The sequence below is a fragment of the Loxodonta africana genome, chromosome 3 (genome assembly GCF_030014295.1).
Source record: "Loxodonta africana isolate mLoxAfr1 chromosome 3, mLoxAfr1.hap2, whole genome shotgun sequence".
NCBI lineage: Eukaryota > Metazoa > Chordata > Mammalia > Proboscidea > Elephantidae > Loxodonta > Loxodonta africana.
The window spans coordinates 3,363,976-3,385,791 of record NC_087344.1 but is presented as its reverse complement, the minus strand read 5'-3'; the positions used below and the strand labels follow the sequence as shown (position 1 = coordinate 3,385,791).

General features: G+C 51.4%; 1 protein-coding gene across 2 annotated transcripts in view; it reads left to right on the top strand.

Moving 5' to 3' along the window:
* The first annotated feature begins 1,129 nt into the window (after positions 1-1,129).
* GNG7 (G protein subunit gamma 7) overlaps positions 1,130-21,816 on the top strand; it is a 193,859-nt gene continuing 173,172 nt past the window's right edge. The window contains exons 1-3 of one of the 2 annotated variants that reach the window (XM_064280211.1): positions 1,140-1,198; positions 6,468-10,432; positions 12,249-12,419. The gene's annotated coding sequence lies outside the window, so the exon portion shown is untranslated. Of the gene's footprint in view, positions 1,199-6,467; positions 10,433-12,248; positions 12,420-21,816 lie in introns of both variants that reach the window. The other variant, XM_064280212.1, reaches the window with a different exon arrangement.

Genomic DNA, 21,816 nt, shown 5'->3' with positions numbered 1-21,816 from the left:
CTTTGATTTTATACTTCTGGCCTCCAGCACTGTGACAGAATAAATATCTGTTGCTTTAAGCCACCCACATGAGAAACCCGTTGCCATACAGTCGATTCTGACTCACAGCCACCCTGTAGGACAGAGTAGAACTGCCCCATATAGTTTCCAAAGAGTGCCTGGTGGGTTTGAACTGCCGACCTTTTTGATTAGCAGCTGAGGTCTTAATCATTGCGCCACCAGGCTCCTTAAGCCACCCAGTTGGTGGTAATTTTTTATGGCAGCCTCAAGGAACAAATACAGCCTCCATTCCCATATATAAAAAAGCCTCCCCTCCACAACCTCTCTGATGCTTTTGGGACATAAGAAACGTTTACCAACATCACCGGGGCAGCTTGCCAAAAATGTGAATTCCAGGGTCCAATTCCCCGCAGGATTCTGGTTTCTTAAATCTGGGCAGGGCCCTGAAATCTGCATTTTAAGATCAAAACCCCAGGATTTAAGAAACTGAGAAACTCTGGAAATGATAACCCAGGCTTAGCATCCTGGGTTCTTCCCAGCTGAGCGACCTTGGTTTTAACCTTTCGGAGACTCTGACTCCTAGGTAAAAGTGAGAATTGTAGGAATTTCACCTCCTAGCCTTCAGCAGAGGGTTCAATGTAATGAGCCAGATACTCATCTAATACAGGGCTTGGTGAGGGGTTCAGAAAATGGTGCAGATATTATTATTGTCTTGCACGCCAAGCTACCGATTAGGAGGTGACATTCTGCCCCCACAAGTGAGAGCTCAGAGCTAGGGGACGGGATTCGAACCCGGGCAGAGCCTAGCCCCCCTCCTCGCTCCGCCCCCACGTCAAGGAGTCAGGCCGTTCCCGGGCCGGCCGAGGAGTCCGAAACAGCGTGTTAATTTGCATATTAGGATAGCTCCGCCCCCCACGCGCCGGGGACCCGGCCTCGGGGCCAATCAGAGTGCGGCCTTCTAGCCCCCCCGGCGCTCCGAGCCCCGCCCCGGCCGCTTGGGCGCAGCCTACCCCGCTGCCTGCGCCCATCCCGCCCCCCGCTCGGGCCTCCAGCCACCGGGGCTCGCGATTGGCCCCGCCAGGCTGCTGTGCCCGCCCCCCGCGCAGGCCCCGCCTCCGCCGGGGAGCCTCGCTCAAGGCCCCGCGTCGGGTTGGGCTGCGCGGTGCGGGCTGAGGCGGCCGGGGCGGCCCGAGCGCAGGTAGGGAACCCGCGGCGGCCTGATTCGGCCTCGGGGCCGGGGCTTGTGGGCGGAGTGGGGGACCCGGGTGATCTAGGGAGGGGGCTGCGGGCGAAGTGGGGGACCCGGGTGATCTAAGGAGGGGGGTGCGGGCGAAGTGGGGGATCGGGATAGATGGGGAGGGGGCTGCGGACGGAGTGGGGGACCCGGGTGATCTAGGGAGGGGGCTGCGGACGGAGTGGGGGACCCAGGTGATCTAGGGAGGGGGGTGCTGGTGAGTGGGGGGGTCGAGGTGGATGGGGAGGGGGCTGCAGGTGAAGTGGGGGACCCAGGAGATCTAGGGAGGGGGCTGCGGGCGAAGTGGGGGATCGGGGTGATCTAGGGAGGGGGCTGCTGGAGAGTGGGGGGGTCGAGGTGGATGGGAGGGGGCTGCAGGCGAAGCGGGGGACCCGGGTGATCTAGGGAGGGGGCTGCGGATGGAGTGGGGGGTCGGGGTGATCTGGGGAAGGGGCTGCGGGCAAAGTGGGGGATTGGGGTCATTTAGGGAGGGGGCTGCGAGCGAAGTGGGGGACCGGGGTAGATGGGGAGGGGGCTGCGGGCGAAGTGGCGGATCGGGGTGATTTGGGGAGGAGGCTGTGAACGGAGTGGGGTGATCTAGGAAATGAGCTGCGGGCAGAGTGGGGGGTCAGGGTAGATAGGGCGGGGCCTGGGGATGCAATTTGGGGGTCGGGATTATTGGCGACAGGGCTGCAGACCGAGTGGGAGGTCGGGGTTATGTGTGGAGGGGACTGGGGGTTGAGCTGGGGGTCAGGATAGATGGGGAGGGGCTGGAGATGGAATTTTGGGGTTGGGATTATCTGGGTAGGGGGCTGCAGACGAAGTTGGGGGTGGGGTTAGATGAGAAGAGGGCTTGGGCTTGAGTTGAGGGTGGAGCTTATTTTAGGAGGAGGCTGGCGATGTTATTTGAGGAGGGGGCTGGTGATGGAGTTGAGGGTGGAGGTTATTTGAGGAGGGGGCTAGTGATGGAGTTGAAGGTGGAGGCTATTTGAGGAGGGGGCCATTGATGGAGGTTGAGGTTAGCTAGGGAGACAGCTAGAGATGGAGTGGAGGATGGAGTTTAGCTGGGCAGGGGCTGCAAACGGAGTTGGGGGTCAGGTTAGCCGGGGAGGGTGCTGGATGTAGAAGCTGGGGGGGGCTTTACCTGGGGAGGGGGCTGAGGAATGTAGTTGGGGGGTCAAGTTGGCCAGGAAGGTGATTGAGTGAGCCAGGAGTTAGGGTCAGGCTTGTCCCAGAAGGGGTCAAGGGGTGTTGGGAGAAGTGGGTTATTTGCAAGTTAGAAGTAGATGGGGGCTGGGGGAGGAGGAAGTTTGGGTGGAGAGACCAAAGAAGGAAGTGGGGGGCTGAGTGGTGGTGGATTGGAGGGCAGAGGGCTAGGAAGACCTGGGGGCAGGTGTTTTGGAAGGAAGAGAAAGTGGGGGGTCTCAGGTAGGATTTAGTCATAAGAATTTTGGAGGGGCATTACTCCCCTACTTTTGAGGGGCCAACGTTTGGCAGAAAAGGGGGCACGGGGCAGAAACCCCTTGGCATCTGTGGCCTGGAGGGAATGGAAGTTCAAGATACTTTGCGATGTCTATTTCTAGGCTTGAGGGTGCAAAGGAGAATGTCTTGGAAGCAGAAAGTCTCCTGTTGGTGACAATTTTTCATGAATTTTTGGGCTCAGGACTGAGGCACTTAAGTGGGAGTTTTAGGGATGATGGCTTTGAGGGGTGTGGGTGGTGGCACTTTCTTTTTCCTGGGTAGCGGGGGTTGCTCGGGGCTGCAGGGTGGGCGTTGGAAGACAGGCATGATAAGCAGAAGGAGAGAATCCCAGCTAGAGCCTTACAGACTGTTGCTAGTTGTCAGCGGAGCCAGTGCCGAGTGCACACGGTGCCACCGAGGTTCTGTTTGGATGGTGAGGTCTTGTAGAGATTGTGTAGTTGGCTCTGGGGTCAGGTGGGCTTGCGTTCACATCTTGGCTCTAGCTACTTACTTGTGGTGTGGTCTCTTGGAGCTTTGGTTGACCCTCTGTAAAGCATGCACTTCAGAGGTAACTGCGAGGGTCAAATGAGGTGAAGCGTGTCCCTATAGCATGATCCCTGGCACACCATGAGGAGACGCGAAGCGTTGATAATAACGTTCTAAATTAAGTTTTTTCGAGGGAGGTGGTGGGCAGAATTACTGGGTTATCACAGACAGGAGGGAGGGAAGCAATTCGAACTTGACTCCAGCCTTGCAACCTTGGGGTGCACATAAGAGTCACCCTAAAAAAAAAAACCAAACCCATTGCCATAGAGTGGATTACAACGCGTGGCAACCCCATGTCCCCATGTGTTTGTTACCCAGTAGACCTGCCGGTAGGGTTTTCTTGACCTTTGTCTTTACAGAAGCAGATCACCAGCTCTTTTTCCTGCGTCTCCACTGGGTGGGTTCAAACCACTCACCTTTCCTTTAGTGGTCAAGAGCAAACGGTTTACGCCACCTGGGACCTGCCCTATGTGGTCGTTGTTGTTGTTAGGTGCCGTCAAGTTGGTTTTGACTCATAGTGACCCCTGTGACAGAGTAAGACTGCTTCCTAGGGTTTTCTTGGGTGTTATCTTTACAGAAGCAGATTGCCAGGCTCTTCTCCCTCAGTGCCTCTGGGTGGGTTCAAACTGCCAACCTTTAGGTTAGAAGTCGAGCACAAACTGTGCCACCAGGGGACCTTAAGAATCATCCTGGAACCTTTAAAAAACAATCTGGAAAAAAAAAAATTTCTGTATTATTAAAAGTGAGGTGGGGGAGGAAAAAAGAATACCCTGGCCCTGGCCTCAGGAGATTCTGATTTGAAGGGATGTCAAGGAACAAGTGTACCTACTTGAAAAAGGGCTGCCGGGTTGTTCTGAACTGAGCATACCCCGTAAGGAACTGTTCTGATGTTACACCTCAGAAGGAACCATTAGACCGTGCTTGTTATTGTTGCCGTCAAGTCCGTTCCGGCTCATGGCGACCCCATGGGTGCACGGTAGAACTGCCCCAGAGGGTGTTCAAGGCTGTGACCTTTTAGAAGCAGGTTGCCAGGACTCTCTTCCACGGCATCTCGGGGTTGTTTTGAACTGCCAGCCTTTCCTCTGGTAGTTGAGCCCTTAACCGTCTGCACTGCCCAAGGTCTCCTGGTCAAAATTGTGTCCTCTTTAAATGTATGATGTTTACAGCTCGAGTTCCGAAGGTAGACCAGGGTCTCTCCCCCTCGGCACTGCTGGGCACTGCTGACGTGGGGGCTGAATTCTTCTCTGGGATGGGGCTGTCCTGTGCGCTGCAGGGGGCTGAGCAGCATCCCTGGCCTCCACCCACTTGATTCCAGTAGTAATAGCGACCCCCCCCACTTCCCCTCAGCTCCCCTAGTTGTGACAACCACAAATGTCTCTAGACCTTGCTGAATGTCCCCTGCGGGGGCACCCCCCTCCACTGAGAACCACTGTTATCAACAAAACTAACTTACTTTCTCATATAAAAACTGTACCTTGCCTTTTAGGCATTCAGACTTTTGGTTTGCTTTTAAATCATTAAGGAGCCCAGGCCGCGCAGTGGTTAAGGCAGTCGGCTGCTAACTGAAAAGTCAGCGGTTCGAACCCAACTGCTGCCCTGTGGGAGAAATATGTGGCAGCCGGCTCCCATAAAGATTATAGCCTTGGAATCCCTACGGGGCTGTTCTGCCCCGTCCTGTAGGGCCGCTATGAGCGGGAATTGACGGCAGTGTTTTTTTTTTTTAAATCATTTAGTGCTCTCGTTTTGACAGGAGAAGAAAAAAATCACTACTTTCAGAGAATTTAGAAACTTATTTCTGGGTGGGTTTTTTGAATACTGGTATTGATTTGAATATATAATTCATTTATCAGTATAGGCTGTGAAAGACACCAAAGTTCCTGATTTGCTTCCTAGGTTTTTACCTAAAACCCAGTGCCATTGAGTCGACCCTATAGGACAAAAAAGTTTCAGTTATTCAGGTAATTCTGTTCAAAGAGCTTTATTTCAAAAATATTCTTTGGGGGGTGGGAGGGAGAGGAAAATGAGGGCTCACTGCTTAGGGGGCACCGAGCCTCCGCTAAGGGTGGTGAAGAGATTTGGAAACAGAGTGGCGACGTTTGAACAAGGCGATGAACATAATGTCACTGAATTGTACCCGTGAAGAATTTCGAAGTGGCAAATGTTTTGTTACGTATGTGTTTGTTGTTGGGCGCAGTATCTGTTTGTCGTTGGGTGCCGTCTAGCCGATTCCGACTCATAGCGACGCCACGTGACGGAGTAGAACTGTCGCATAGGGTTTCCTAGGCTGTGATCTTTATAGAAGCAGATCGCCAGGTCTTTTCTCCTGAGGAGCTGCTGGGTGGGCTCAGACTGTCGACCTTTTAGTTAGCAGCCGAGTGCTTAAACATTACGCCACCAGGGCTCTGTACGTATCCATTTTCTACCATTAAAAAAAATATTCTCTGACCCATGTCTTTATTTTTGCTCTTGTTTAATGCTTCGTAAAGCCTGGGGCCCTGTGATTTGACGGGGAAGAAAACTAAACATGAATTATCCTAACGTGCACGATGTGTAGTGGAGTAAAAACTTCTTTTCCCTTCAAGGTGTTACGACAGGTTTTTCATTTGCATCTGGAAACAAGTGTTGACTTTTAAAATTCTTTTTGTCGTTGTTGTTGGGTGCCATCAAGTCGATTCTCCACTCACAGCGACCCCATGTGACAGAGTAGAACTTTCCCAAAGGGTTTCCTAGGCTGTGATCTTTGCGGGAGCAGACCTTTGGGTTGGCAGCTGAGCGTTTAACTGCTGCGGCACCTGGGCTCCTTAAAATCCTATTTACTGGGTCATTTGTATTTGAAGATCCTGAGTAATTTTGGGTGGGTAGTAATTTCTTACAAAGGAGTGGTGCCTGGCCTCTGTGAATTTGGAACTTTCCGGTACTTTCTGGAGAGGCCTGTCACCACGATAGCTGTGTGACCCCGCAGGGTTGACACAGACTTGTCCCCGATACTTTGTTCCCTGCGGGCTGCCGTGCCTTCACCGACCGACTGTGGTGGCCCCATTGAGATTGCCCAAACCGGTGTTTTGTTCTGGGGAAGCCTTGTTCTTACACTTGCCACATGCCTGTGTCCTTTAACGGCTGCCTTTTGCAATTTGACGACCTTGGCAATGTCAGGGAGCCACCTCCAGTAGCTCTGCTCAAGAGGGCATTTCTCGAACTCACTTTTCACTGCTTCTCTTTCACGCAGACCTTTGGCTTGCGTGGAAAGCGCTCACTGAATCTGTCACCTAAGAGACCAAGCGGTAGAGCTGAGGGAATGGGTGACTTGTCGTCCACAGTCATGCACGGCTCCCATCCTCCTCGTCTGCCCGCCGTGCCTATTGTCGTTGCTGTTCGCTGCCATCGGGTCGGCCCCTGACACGTGGTGACCCCATGCACAACGAATGGAATGCTGCCCAGTCCTGCACCATCTTCAAGATCATTGGTCTGCTTGAGTCCGTGGTTGGGGCCATTGTGTATTTTGAGGGCACTCCAACCTAGGGGGCTCGTCTTCCAGCACTGTATCAGGCAATGTTCTGTTGTGACCCATAGGGTTTTCATTGGCTGATTTTTGGAAGTTAATTGCCAGGCCTTTCTTCCTAGTCTGTCTCAGTCTGGAAGCTCTGCTAAAACCTGTCCACCATGGGTGACCCTGCTGGCATTCGAAATGCTGGCGGCATAGCTTCCAGCACCACACCAACATGCTGCCGCCACAGTAGGACAAACTGACGGACGGGGGCTGGGGGAGGGTGTGCGGACCTTTTGCTTAGAGCACCCTAACTAGTTTATTGACCCCCATTCTCTCCCTCTAGGCCCCCAAGTGGTGCAGACAGTTTGCGCTCGACTACTAACCTAAAGGTTGGCAGTTTGAACCCACCCCGCTGTGCTGCGGGAGAAAGGCCTGGCGATCTGCTTCTGTAAAGATCACAGCCAAGAAAACTCCATGGGGCGGTTCTACTCTGCCGCACATGGGGTCGCCGTGAAGTTGGAATTGACTCGAAGGCTTCGGGGTTTGGTTCTGGTTCCCCTTCTCCCTCCTCAGTGGGTCGTCCCTGTATGACCAGAACAAAGCTTTCTACAACACAGATTGGTTTGCCGTTTCTCTGCCACCGTCTTCAGCTCCTCACCCACATGATAAAAATCTCAGTTTCTCTCTTCCTCACGTGGCCCTGGTGGCACAGTGTGGTTTGGCTCCACCTTACCTTTCCGGCTAACCTTGTCTCTGACTCCCCTTCAGCCCCCACAAATGGTCCCTTCGAGCTCCTCCCTGCTGCCCCCCACCCCAGCCTGCCCCAGGCTTCCTGAGCACTTCCTTCCTTCTTTTATCCAACAAAGACTTGCTCTGTGCCTATTTTAAGCTTTCAAGCTTGTGCCAGGTGCTGGGAGTGAATGAGACACTTGTGCGCACGGGTGGGGAGGCATGGGGACCGATGACCCGGGCATTCTGGAGGTCACAGTTTGCTCTAGAGCACTCTCAGAGTCGTGATCTCTGGGGGTAGAAGAGATGGGGCCCCAAAACCAGAAGGCCGACCCAGTTGCCGTCAAGTCAACTCCGGCTCATGGAGACCCCGTATGTGTCTGTTATGGATTGAATTGTGTTGCTGCAAACGTGTTGAAATCCTAACACCTAGACCTGTTGACAGAAACCCTGGTGGTGCAGTGGTTAAGAGCTGCAGCTGCTAACCAAAAGGTTGGCAGTTTGACTCTACCAGCTGTTCCTTGGAAACCCTACGGGGCAGTTCTCCTCTGTCCCACAGGGTCGCTGTGAGTTGGGATCAACTGGATGGCAACCGGGTTTTATAGCTGTGGACCTGAGGAGGTAATCCCATTTGTTGTGTTAATGACCCCGTATCAGTGTAGGGTTGTGTCTTCAACCTCATCACTTTTCAGGTATAAAAGGAGCGGAGTAGGCGGGAAGAGGAGTCCCTTGGTGGTGGAAAGGCTTAAACTACTAGCTGAAAGGTTGGTGGTTCAGGTCCACCCAGGGGCGCCACAGAAGACAGGCCTGGTGGTCTGCTTCTGAAGGATCCCAACCCTGCAAACCCTATGGAGCCGTCCTACCCTGCACACAGGGGTCGCCGTGAATCGGAATCGACTCGACGGCAACAGATACAGAGACGATGAAGCACAGATGGGGGAATGATGGAGGCCACATGGAGATCGCCCGGGAACGCGGAACGCTGGAGCCAGCGAAGCTGAGACAGAGATCTTCCCGAATGGACAGAGAAAGCCTTCCCCCGGAGCCGGCACCCTGAATTCAGACTCTAGACTCCTAAAGTATGAGAGAATAAATTTCTGTTCCTTAAAGCTACCCACTTGTGGTATTTTTGTTACAGCAGCGCTAGGTGACTAAGACAGTGTCAGAGTAGAACTGGCCCCTGTAGGGGTGTCAGTGGCTGCGTTCTCGGAAGCAGGTCCCCAGGCCTTTCTTCTGAGGTGCCTCTGGGCAGTCTTGAACCTCCAACCTTTTGGTTAGCAGCCGAGCGCATTCACTGTTTGCGCTGCCTGGGGACTCCTGATCGGGACCCTGAAAAGCCTGTCGCCATCAAGTCAATTCCAACTCACAGTGGCCATATAGGACAGAGTGGAACTGCCCCCTAGGGCTTCCAAGGAGCTGCTGGTGGATTTGAATCGCTGGCCTTCTGGTTAGCAGCCGAAGCTCGCCGTTGCTCTTAATCACTGCTCCACCCGCCGGCTCCCGGAGGGGCCCAGGCATGTGTATTCCATGAGCTCCACCGGTGCAGCTGTGATAAGTTTTTCAGGGTACAGGAAGGTGGGGTAACAATTACTCCTCGAAAGCCCCAGGGAAGAGTCTGGAAGAAGCCTTGGAGAACTGCACAGAGGTCTGCAGGAGGGCAGGCCAGGAGGGCACCCCATCTTTGTGTGTATGCGGTGGTGGGCTGGGGCTGGGTCTTTCCACACTCGTTTCTCATCTAGGGCAGGGTTTCTCAACCATGATGCTGTTGATGTTTGAGGTCGGATTATTCTCTGGAATGGGGCTGTCCTGTGCGCTGTAGGGTGTTGAGCAGCATCCCTGGTCTCTACCCACTCATGCGAATAGCCCCCTACCCCAGTCATGACAACCACAAATGTCCCCAGGCATTGGCAAATGTCCCCTGGGGCAGAGTTGCCCCACTGAGAACTCCTGGGTTGGGGGATTCCACTGACCCCCAGGAGACTCTGGGTCCCATAATCATCTGAGTTACTGACGTCCTAGGATGCTGCCCACATTTAAATCCACACACTGAGTGGGGAGGAGAGAGGAGGGAAATCACAGGAGCTGGAGGGCCCCGTGGTTTACAGGGGCTAACCCAGTGGATGCTGCAAAGAATATCGGATATGCCATGGATTGTCAGAAGAACGAATAAATCTGTCTAGGAAGAAGTACAGCCAGAATGCTCCTTAGAAGCAAGGATGGTGAGACGTTGTCTCATGTACTTTGGACATGTTATCAGGAGGGACCAGTCCCTGGGAAACGACATCATGCTTGGTAAAGTAGAGGGTCAGTGAAAAAGAGGAAGACTCGCAATGGGATGGACTGACACAGTGGCTGCAACAGTGGGCTCAAACATAACGACGACTGTGAGGATGGCGCAGGACCAGGCAGTGTTTCATGCTGTTGTGCACTGGGCCACTAAGAATCGGAACTGACTTGACGGCGCCTGACAACAACAACCCATCAGGGATTTATTCTGGTGTGTGCTGTGAGCAGGGGTCAAACTCAGTTGTTTTCTTTCCAAATAATTAGTGCAGGGTTCTTCCCCTCGGCACTGCTGACAGGGGGACAGGATCATTCTCTGGGGTGGGCTGCCCTGTGCACTGCAGGCTGCTGGAAGCATCCCTGGGCTCCATGCATTCAAGGCCAGTAGTACCTCCCCTCCCAGTCATGACAACCACAAATGTCCCCAGACATCACCCAGTGTCCCCTGAGGGCAGAGTCACGCAGGTAAGGACCCCTGCTCTTGGGCATTGCTGGACGCAAGGTGGCACGTGGCAAGCGTGTACCTGCATTAAAGAATGGACAGATGTCGCTCAGGTCTGACTCAATGCCATCTCCTTAGAGACCCTCGGTGGACAGGATTCCCGTCTTCCTGCTGTAACCATGTTGCCCTGCCGACACTGAACAGATCTTGCCAAATGCCGTTCAGTGAGTCATCACTCAGTTCTCGAAAGGTAATAGCCACGTGCCTAAAAAAATTCCATGTTTGAGAACAAAATTCTCTCCATTCTCTCCTTAATCAGGTTTGTAATCGAACCCACCAGAGCCAGTAAGCTCTGGGGACTTGGGTCCTAAGTGGCCAGGCTATTCTGGGGTAGGTTAGACCATTTTTGCAGGAATCTAGGTTTTGGGGGGCTTATTTGTTGCTATTGCTTTTTGTGGAAATCTTGGTGGCATAGTGGTTAAGAACTACAGCTGCTAACCAAGAGGTCGGCAGTTCAAATCCACCAGGTGCTCCTTGGAAACACTATGGGGCAGTTCTACTCTGTCCTTTAGGGTCGCCATGAGTCAGAATCCACTTGATGGCAGCGGGTAGTAGAGGTATTGAGTAGCACTTAACTAGCTCAACAGTAGTTTTCTCTTTTAAAAAAATCAGTTGTATTTTTAAATATCTGTTCTATGGTAGCCTGATAGCGAGCAGTGGTTCTCAACCCCAGGCCGTTCTGGAGACAGCTGGGGTTGTCACAACTGGGGGAAGGGGAGGAGGGTGCTATTGGCTTCTAGTGGTCAGTGTCAACACCCTACAGTGCACAGGACGGCCCCACCCCAGAGAACGATCTGGCCCCCGTGTCAGCATTGCTGGCTGGAGACACCCTGTGTTAACTGTTTGGAAAAAACAGTTGAGTTCTGTCCCTGCTCAGATCATTGTTGTTATTGTTAGGTGCCTTCGAGTTGTTCGGACTCATAGCGACCCTATGCACAATGGAACGAAACACTGCCCGGTCCTGAGCCACCCTTACGATCGCTGTTACACTTGAGCCCTTTGTTGCAGCCACTGTGTCAATCCACCTTGTTGAGGGTCTTCCTCTTTTCTGCTGACCCTGTACTCTGCCAAGCATGACGTCCTTCTCCAGGGACTGATCCCTCCTGACAACATGTCCCAAGTATGTAAGATGCAGTCTCACCATCCCTTGCTTCTAAGGAGCATTCTGGTTATACTTCTTCTAAGACAGATTTGTTCGTTCTTCTAGCAGTCCGTGGTATATTCAGTATTCTTGGCCAACACCATAATTCAAAGGCGTCAGTTCTTCTTCTGTCTTCCTTATTCATCATCCAGCTTTTGCGAGCATATCAGGCGATAGAAAACACCATAGCGGGTCAGGCGCACCTTAGTCTTCAGGGTGACATCTTTGCTCTTCAATACTTAAAAGAGGTCCTTTGCAGCAGATTTACCCAATGCAATGCGTCTTTTGATTTCTTGACTGCTGCTTCCATGGGTGTTGACTGTGGATCCAAGTAAAATTAAATCTTGGCAACCTCAATCTTTTCTCCGTTTATCATGATGTTGCTCATTGGCCTGGTTGTGAGGATTTTTGTTTTCTTTATGTTCAGGTGCAATCCGTATACTGGAGGCTGTGGTCTTTGATCTTCATTAGTAAGTGCTTCAAGTCCTCTTTACTTTCAGCAAGCAAGGTTGTTCCATCTGCATAATGCAGGTTGTTAATGAGTCTTCCTCCAATCCTGATGCCCTGTTCTTCACATAGTCCAGCTTCTTGTATTATTTGTTCAGCATACAGATTGAATAGGTACGGTGAAAGAATACAACCCTGACGCACACCTACCCTGACTTTAAACGATCAGTACCCCCTTGCTCTGTCCAAACGAATGCCTCACGAACTATGTACAGGTTCCTCATGAGCACAATTAAGTGTTCTGGAATTCCCATTCTTTGCAGTGTTATCCATAATTTATTGTGATCCACACAGTAGAATGCCTTTGCATAGTCAATAAAACACAGGTAAACATCCTTCTGGTATTCTCTGCTTTCAGCCAGGATCCATCTGACATCAGCAATGATATCCCTGGTTCCATGTCCTCTTCTGAATCCGGCTTGAACTTCTGGCAGCTCCCTGTCGATGTACTGCTGCAGCCGCTTTTGAATGGTCTTCACACCGTACACCAGAATACGTTTCCCAGTGGGTCAGGTGGTATAAAACCGGGGTGAGGCACAGCTTCTGTGATTTCCCTCCTCTCTCCTCCCTGGTGCTGAAGTGGTTAAGAGCTCAGCTGTCGGTGGTTTGAATCCACCAGCCACTCTGTAGAAACCCTGTGGGCTGTTCTACTCTGTCCTGCAGGGTCGCTGTGAGTCGGAATTGACTCGACAGCAACAGGTTTGGTTTGGTTTTTCTCCTCCCCGTTCAGTGTGTGGATTTACTTTTTAAAAACAATTATTTATTTTGTTTGTTGTTGTTGCGAATATCCACGGCAGAATATACACCAGTTCAGTAGTTTCTGCCTGTGACATTCCGTGACATTGAAGAGTTTCTGCCGGCTGTGCAGCCACTCCCAGCCCCCCTCAGCGTGTGGATTTAAACGTGGGCCGTGTCCTAGGTCGTCAGAAGGTCAGATGATTATGGGTCACGCCACCTCTTGGGGGTCAGTGGAATCCCCGAACCCCCAAGCCCAGGTTCTCAGCCGGGGGGCCATTCTGCCCCCAGGGGACACTGGGCAGTATCGGGGGACAGTTGTGGTTGTCACAGCTGGGGAGGGGTGCTACTGGCATGGAGTGGATGGAGGCCGGGGATGCTGCTCAACACCCCACAGGGCACAGGACGCCCCACCCCAGAGAAGGACCCACCCCCCACGTCAGCAGTGCTGAGGATGAAAACGTCATTTTTTGCAGAAATTGCTTCCATTTTTGGAATTTCTGAAATGTTACTCTTTAGAAGATGATAAAATAGAAGAAGATTGCCTGTCTTTACTGCGTGTTAAGTAGTTGAGAATCTGCCTTTCTTAATCACGGGTGTGTGTGTGTACGTGTGCGGGTGTGTGTGTGTACGTGTGTGTGTGTGTGTGTGTGTGTGTGGCTACATTTTATGTTAAAGTGCGTTGATTCCTGGGCCAGGACCCTGGTGAATTTTGGGTGCAGATTATTTTGAAAGCTGCTCACTCACAGGCCTCTGCTTGCTGAAGCTTCTCGTTCCTTCCCCAGACTCTGTGGTCCAGGCTGTTGTCCCTGCTCTCTGCCTGCTTAGGCCGTCTCAAGCTGGATGGACAAAAAAGTCAGGAGGGGTCAAGAAAGACCTGTTGCCTTCGGGTTGATTCCAGCTCATAGTGACCCTATAGGAAAGAGTAGAACTGCCCCACAGGGTTCCCAAGGAGCAGCTGGTGGCTTCGAACTGCCAGCTTTCTGGTTAGCAGCCATAGCAGCCACCAGGGCGCCGGCGAAGTCAAAGAAGGGAGGTAAACCAGCCAGGTTAGAATGCAGGTGACGTTCCTGCAGAGACGGTGCAGGGGGAGATGAGTTATTAGCTGCCGTCGAGTCAGCCCCTGAGTCACGGCGACCCCATGCACAATGGAATGGAACACTGCCTGGTCCTGGGCCATCCCTGTGATGGGTTTCGGATTGGACCATGGGGGTCCATAGGCTTTTCTTTGACTGATTTTCAGAAGTTGATTGCCAGGCCTTTCTTCCTAGTCTGTATGGAAGCACACGCGCAGCACCTCATAAGCCTCTACTGACAGACCGTGGCGGCTGTACATGTGGTGCACTGGCAGAGACTTGAACCCGGGTCTCCCGCGTGGAAGGCGAGGATTCTCCCACCGAGCCACCCCTACCTTGTTCCTCGGTTGAGGGGCTCAGTAAATATTTCATGGAAGGAATGAATACAGCAGAGGCAGCCTCCCTGGGCAGTGAATTCAATTCTGCCTTGTCCTGCCTGGCCAAGGGGACCCACGCCCCTGTCCTGCTCTCCAGGCTGTGGTCTGCATCTCCCTCCCCAGGGCCCTGTCCTCCCTGCGCCCCCTCCCAGGAATGTGTTCACTGTTGGTGGTGAGATTCCAGCTGTCCCTGGACTGTTGTGGTCCTACTTGCTCAACTCTCTCCTTCCTTCTCCCCTTCTCTCTTCCTTTCTCAAAGTCGGTAACTTTGAAACATGCACCGTCTCACAAAACCTGGAGAACTGCAACTAGGCCCCCGGTCTTCAGGCGGTGGGAGGAAGTGGGAGTGGCTGGTTCCTCTGCTCCAGAGAAGCCGCCTGCCCAGGCGGAGGGAGGAGGCCACAGGTTAGCGGTGCAGCCGCCAGTAAGAGCGGCAGACGTGCCTCATCTGTAAAAGGGGCGTAGGGAGCCCACCTTGTCCGCCTCCAAGGGGTTGCAGGTCAAAAAAGGAGGCATATAGACGGTGCCGTGGGAATTTTAAAGTGCTATTTAGATATTAAAGGAGCCCTGCTGGCGTAGCAGTTAAGCGCTTGGCCGCTAGCTGAAAGGCCAGTGGTTCGAACCCACCCAGTGGCTCCACAGAAGAAGGACCTGGGGATCTGCTCCTGTAAAGATTACAGCCCAGGAAGCCCCGTGGGGCAGTTCTGCTCCGTCACAGAGGGTCAGGAAGCCCTGTGGGGCAGTTCTGCTCTGTCACAGAGGGTCCCTGTGCGCTGGAATTGGCTCCTCGGCACCAAACAACAATACGTAGATATTAGTTATTATTGTCATTAAAGTGATGGGTTTGACTAAACCAGGATTTCTTCATCTCAAAACTCTTGATGGGTCCCTGAGTGGTGCAAAGGCTTAACATGCTTGGCTGCTAACCGGAAGGTTGGAGGCTCAAGTCCACCCTGAGGTGCCTTGGAAAGAAAGGCCTGGGGTTTTGAAAGAGCGAGAATAGTTAACTTCAAAGAACTTGGCTCTAACTCTGGTGGTGAGTTTTCATCCCCTCCTGGCTTCCTGGCTGAGCAAGGGTTAATGACCCAGGAGCGATGTGTGTAAGGAGGTTTTAAGAGCCAAAATCTGCTAGGCAAAATGTCCTCGAGCAAGGTTTGAAAACCCTGTGGTTTAGGTTAAAATAAATGTTTTCTTTGGTTGGCTTGGGACCCAGGGCAGTTCTTTTTCAACACCAGCTGAACTGAAAAACCCCTTTCTCTTTAAGTTGAGAACAGACAGCTGTCCCTAACATCTGCTCGTTTTTAAACCTTTGAGGCAGGGGAGAGACATGGAAGGTTCTCTTTTTTGCAAGTTGCTACTTAGGAAATACACAGCGTTTCTTTCTGCAGGGGGTGGGGGGACGGGGCTGGGTGGGGCTCTGTGAAGGGCTGGGCGGCTGTTGTTTTAACCCTTTCATGCCCCAATTCAGAAACCCTGGTGGCGTAGTGCTACGGCTGCTAACCAAAGGGTTGGCAGTTCGAATCCGCCAGGTGCTCCTTGGAAACTCTATGGGGCAGTTCTACTCTGTCCTATAGGGTCGCTATGAGTCGGAATCGACTCGATGGCACTGGGTTTGGTTTTTTTTTTTTTTTTTGGTGTGCCCCAATTCAGCTCTGCTTTGAGTTTTTTTGTTGATACCATGTGTTTCCATGAATGGAAGCACACTGAATCCTTGAGTGTGTCTCAATTTTTGGTAGGTAGCGTGGATTTTTTTTCTTGCCCCTTCCCACAAGCCTCCCCTAAGTGTTTGGTGGCACACACGAAGGACCACTAATTATATCCCAGGGTCTGCTGGTACCTGTGTGTAACAAATACAAACTTTCAAAATTCCTGTTTTTCCTACCTCCTACACCTCACAGGATACCCTGTGAAAACAGTAATTTGCAGCACACGCCTGTTTCTTTGGTTTCCAGCAGTCAGAAAGGCCCCAGCTTTGCGGCAGCTCGCACTGCCGGTGGTGCAGCAGCTTCCCAGTAAACCCAGAGGGAGAAAAGGTACTTGGTCCCTAGAGGTACCCGTGAGCCTGAAAGGGTTAAAAGATGCTTTTTTGTGTGTGCGTGTCTGTGTGTGCATGTCTCTATATGTGTGTTTGTCTCTGTGTGTGTGTATGTATGTGTCTGTGCGTCTCTCTGTGTCTGTGTGTGTGTGTCTGTGTGTGTCTCTGTGTCTGTGTGTCTCTGTGTGTGTATCTCTGTGTATGTGTCTGTGTCTCTGTGTGTGTGTGTGTGTGTGTCTCTTGTGTGTGTGTGTCTGTGCGTGGCTCTGTGTGTGTGTGTTCCCCTCCCCTCTGTCCTCTCCTCTCTCTGTCTCTCTTCTCCTCCCTGTCTCTTCTCTCCTTCTCTCTGTGTGCCTCTCTCTTCCTCTTTCCTTCTCTCTCCCCAGGAGTTAAGGCTTCTGAGGAGTCTTTTTAACTGGGTAAAGAAAAGGAAGGGTGATCCGGTGATGGTTCTAAAACCTCACACGTGTGTGTATAGGCCTGGGCACAGAAGGGTGGTGGGCTGGGATTCCAGAACCTTCACTTCCAGCTTTGGCTCTGCCTCCATTTTGAAAATTGGCAAAGCTACCTTTCCCCTCAGCCTGTGTTTTCCCAGCTGTGAAATGGACATAGGAGAGGAGCCTCTTAACAGCTGCTCTGCTTATTAGCAGCAGCCCTATATGTGGCCCAGAGCACGGTGTAGGACGTGTGTCAATTTGAAGAAAGAATATAGGGCTGATTCCGAGACCTGATGTTGCTGGAATTATTTTCAATTTATAGAAAGGTGGCAAAGCTGGTCCAGAGAGCTCCTGTCTATGCCTTCCCCAGCTTCCCCTTACGTTCACACGTTAAGGTAGTACATTTGCCACAACTAAGAAATTAACATTGGTAGGACGCTCTTAACGAAATGCCACACTATTCAGATCTCACTGGTTTTTCCCTAGGAGCCCCTGGGTGGAGCGAATGGTTAAGTGCTCAACTGCTAACTGAAATTTTGACGGTTTGAACCCACCCAGAGGCACCTCAGAAGAAAGGCCTGCTGGTCTGCTTCTGCAAAACCAGCCACCAAACACCCTATGGAGCACAGTTCTGCTGTGCACACATGGGGTCGCCACGGGTCGGAGTCGACGTGATGGCGTCTGGTTTTGTTTTCCCTGGTGCCCTTTTTCTAATCCAGGATCCCATGTTGCGTTTAGACGTCACGTGTCCTTAGGCTCGTCTGGTCTAGCACAGTTTCCTGAGCTTTTGTTGTCTTCCGTGACCCCGACAACCTTGAGGGGGACTGGTTGGGATCCTGGGGAACATCCCCAGCCTCGTCTGTCTGATGTTTTCTTGTGATGAGATTGGGGCGATGGGTTTTGGGGAAGAACACGCAGAGGTGGGGCGCCCTTCTCGTCACACCGCATCGGGGAGTACCGGCCACCCGTATGAGTTACCACTGGTGATGTTGACCTGGATCTCTTGGCCCAGGTGGTGCCTGCCCAGGGTCTTTTGAGACCTGCGTTTGGTCGCCTCCCTCCCACGGTGTGTTCTGTGACGCTGGCCTTCTGGGCCCTGTGTTGTGGGAACTTTGTATGTTTTTGATCTTCATAGCATGGTGTAAGCTTCCTGTTGTGTTGACCCCACCCCATGAAGACTGCACTTCTTGAGATAATTTTGGGGAGCTGGAAACTCATCTCTTCACATACTGTGGGTGCGAACACTCAAGAGTGTTGGGGAGAAATATTTCCCTTCAGATTTGAGGCATATGCACCCCCCTCCTCCCCTAATCCTAAATGTGTGTGCTTTGAGGGGGGCTTGGAAGGGATCCCACCCCTGGTTTCTGAAATAAGCGTAAGCTGCTCTGTAAGCGTTTTCAGCACAGCTCTGCGTAAGGTGCTACACTTCACACATGAGGCGGTTCCTCAAGAAGTTAAACACAGAAAGGGGGTAAAACGCAGAACAGAATTTCAAATTCCCCTGGAATCCAGACTTTCTGGAGCCATGGAGCTTGGACGAACTCCAGAAACTATTGCCCTGCGATAATCTTTAAACCTGAAACCAAAAATATCCCCTCAATTCTTCTAAAAACCAAACAATAGTTTAGCTCAATTAGTAAAAAAGTTCACCTTGAGCATTGCGCTCTTTTAAAGAACTGTATGGGATCAAATTGACACCTGCAACGAGAAAAGTCAGGTAGGAAACTAAAAGTCAGGTAGGAAACTAACGGGGCAGTGAGTTTATGTCAAGGGGGCGGGACAGTTTGGAGAAGGAGGGTGAGGATGGATGCACGACTCTATGAACGTAACCACCGTGACCGAATTATAAGTGGAGAAATGGTTGAATTAATGTGTGACTGACAACAGGAAAAATAAAAGAAGTTACTGTATTTTTAAACAAATAACACGCATGTTTATTTTTTTTTGCCAACTATGCTCTGGCCCCCAGAGATATTTTTGTAAGCACATTATGCTAATTGTTTTACAGGGTGCTGTAAAAAATTAGCATAGCGTACGTACAAAAATACCTCGTGCAGAGGGGAGGAGGGAGGGCGCAGCTGGCAAAAAAAAAAAGTATAAATGTGCATTATTGGCATAAAAATGTGGTAACCATAAGGAGCCCTGGTGGCGCAGTGGTTAAAGTGCTTGGCTGCTAACTGAAAATTGGCAGCTCAAAGCTAGCAGCCGCTCCATGGGAGAAAGATGTGGCAGCCTGCTTCCGTAAAGATTTGCAGCCTTGGAAACCCTATGGGGCAGTTCTGTTCTGTCCTAGAGGGTCATTATGAGTTGGAGTCAACTCTACTGCAGTGGGTTTTTATGGTAAATACAGAACTACCACACGGCCCAGCAGTTCCACTCCTTGGTACGCACCCCAGACAGCTGAGAGCAGCACCTCAGACACACGTGCACCGATGTACATCGCAGCATTATTCACAGCAGACAAAAGGTGGAAACAACCCAAGTGTCTGTCAGTGGATGAACGGATAAATAAAACGTGGCCCGTGCACACAATGGAATATCATTCAGCCGTAAGGAGAAATGGAGTCCTGACACACGCTACGACACGGATGAACGTTGGAAACATTACGCTCAGTGAGAGAAGCCAGATGCAAGAGGACAAATATTACATGTGATCCCACTTATATAAATATCTACAGTAGGCAAAGGAGCCCTGGTGGCGCAGCGGTTATGAGCTCAGCTGCTAACGCAGAGGTCAGCAGTTTGAATCCACCAGCCGCTCCTTGGAAACGCTATGGGGGAGTTCTCCTCTGTCTTATAGGGTTGTAATGAGTCAGAATTGATCCGACAGCAACGGGTTTTTTTTTAGAATAGGCAAATGCGTAGAGACCGAAGTTGATCAGTGGTAACCAGGGTGGATGGGAGGCAGAAAGGGGAGTTACTATCTAGGGGGCATCGAGTTTCTGTCACAGGTGATGAAAAAATACTTGGCTGCTGGAGAGTGGTGGTGGCTGGACAAGACTGTGAATGTCATTAATGCCACCGAATTGTAACCTTAAAAATGGGTACAAGGGCAAATTTCTGGGTATATATATATATACACACATATATACAATGTACACACCACACACACACACACACACGCCCACACAGTGTCCTACTGCTGCCATAATAGCAATACCACAAGCAGGTGGCTTTAAAGAAGAGGAACTTATTTTCTCACAGTTGAGGTGGCCAGATGCCTTAATCCAGGGTGCCGGGCCTAGGGGAAGGCTGTCTCCGTCTGTTCGCTCTGGGGAAGGTCCTTGTCTCAGCGTCTGTAATCCTGGCGTTCCTCAGTTCCTCGGTGATCTTCGAGTGGCATCTGTCCGTCTTCTTGATGTTTGTGCTTCCTTCTTCATCCCTTCCGCTCTTCGCATAACTCAGAAGTGATTAGGTTTAGGACCCACCCTCACCGCTGTGGCCTCATTAACGTAACAAGGAAATCTGTTTTCCAAACAGGATCGTTTAGCAAGTGTAGGAGTCAGAACTCCAACACATATTTTGTGGGGAGACAATTCAATCCATAACAATATATTGTTGTTTTCCAGTGCAGTTGAGTCAACTGTGACTCATAGCAACCCCATGTGACGGAGTAGACCTGCCCCATAGCGTTCCCTAGGCTGAAATCTTTACAGGAACACGTTGCCAGGTCTTTTCTCCCACAGAGACGCTGGGTAGGTTCAAACCACCAGCCTTTCTGTTAGCAGCTGAGTGCTTAGCCATTTGGACCACTAGGGTTCCTTAACACCATCTTACCATGATAAAATTAAAACAAATGAAAATGTAAGGAGGGGAAGATTTAGAGTTAAGACAGGTGGACCCTTCTCAGAAATGAACTCAGGGTGAGCGTGGTGTCTCTTAGCTTCGCGTTTCTGCCCTCCTGCCTGGCCTGAGGAGTGGATGGGCCTGCCAGCTCAGGGACTGAGGTGACACCCTTGGTCTGCACTCTCACTCAGATGGGGTGTCTGTGAAAGCCACAGATTGCTGGAAAGCAGGGTGCTTGTGGGACATGTTGGCGAGTGTTTCAAAGCAAAACCACGGCGTTGATACCGGATCTCCTTGGAGAACAAGAGCAGGCTGTCCTCTGGGCTGTTTGGGGCAGTGAATGGGACCCTTTGTTGCATTGAGATCTTTGTCTTAGTGGCCTCTTTTACTGTGAAAATACCAACAGGGTACAGCTAGGGGCCGGGTGTGTGAGACAGAGTAAGCCAGGTCCCTGGAATGCCAGGCTCTTGTCTCCAGTGGAGGAGACGCATTAAAAAGCTCGGTGCCATTGAGTCAATTCCAACTCACAGCAACCCTATAGGACAGAGTAGAACTGCCCCACAGGGTTTCCAAGGAGTGGCTGGTGGACTCGAACTGCCGACCTTTTGGTGAGCAGCCGTAGCTCTCAACCACTGTACCACCAGGACCCCAGAGACCCATTAGTCATGGTAAAGAAAAAAAAAGTCATTGAACTGTACGTGTAGAAACTGCTAAATGGGTGTATGTTCTGCTGCGTATATTCGCAACAACAAATGAAATAAAAAGCAAAACAAAAACACCAACCTTGTTGCCATCAAGTTGATCCTGACTCATGGTGACCCCATGGGTTACAAAGTAGAACAGCTCCATAGGGTTTTCTTGGCTGTAATCTGAACAGAGGCGGATTTCCAGGCCTTTTTCTCCAGTATCTCTGGGCAGTACTGAACCGTCAACCTTTAGGTTAGTACCGGAGTCCAGCACAAACTGTTTGTGCCACCATTGAGTAAGACACATTTATTCCACCGCCCGTCTGTCAGTCTGTCATACTCGGCAGCCTGTCTGTTGCTATGATGCTAGAAATTGTGCCGCCGGTACTTCAAATCCCAGAATGGTGGACAGGTTTCAGAGGAGCTTCCAGACGAAGACAGACTAGGAAGAAAGGCCTGGCGATCAATGTCCAAAAGTCAGCCAATGAAAACCTTAGGGTTCCAGAATATTGTCCGAGACTTCAACTTGCTTACTTTGGACATGTCATCAGAAGGGACCAATTGCTGGGAAGGACATCATTTTTGGTGACGTGGAGGTCCAGGGAGGGCGAGGGAGACCCTCAATGAGATGGACTGACGCAGTGGCCACAACAATGGAGTCATACATATCAGTGATCATGAAGAAGTCGAAAGACCTGGCAGCGTTCCCTTCTGTTGTACGTAGGTCGCCGCGAGTCACAGCCTACTCGAAGGTAGCTAACGATGACAACAGGCTGACATCATGGTGTTCCTTC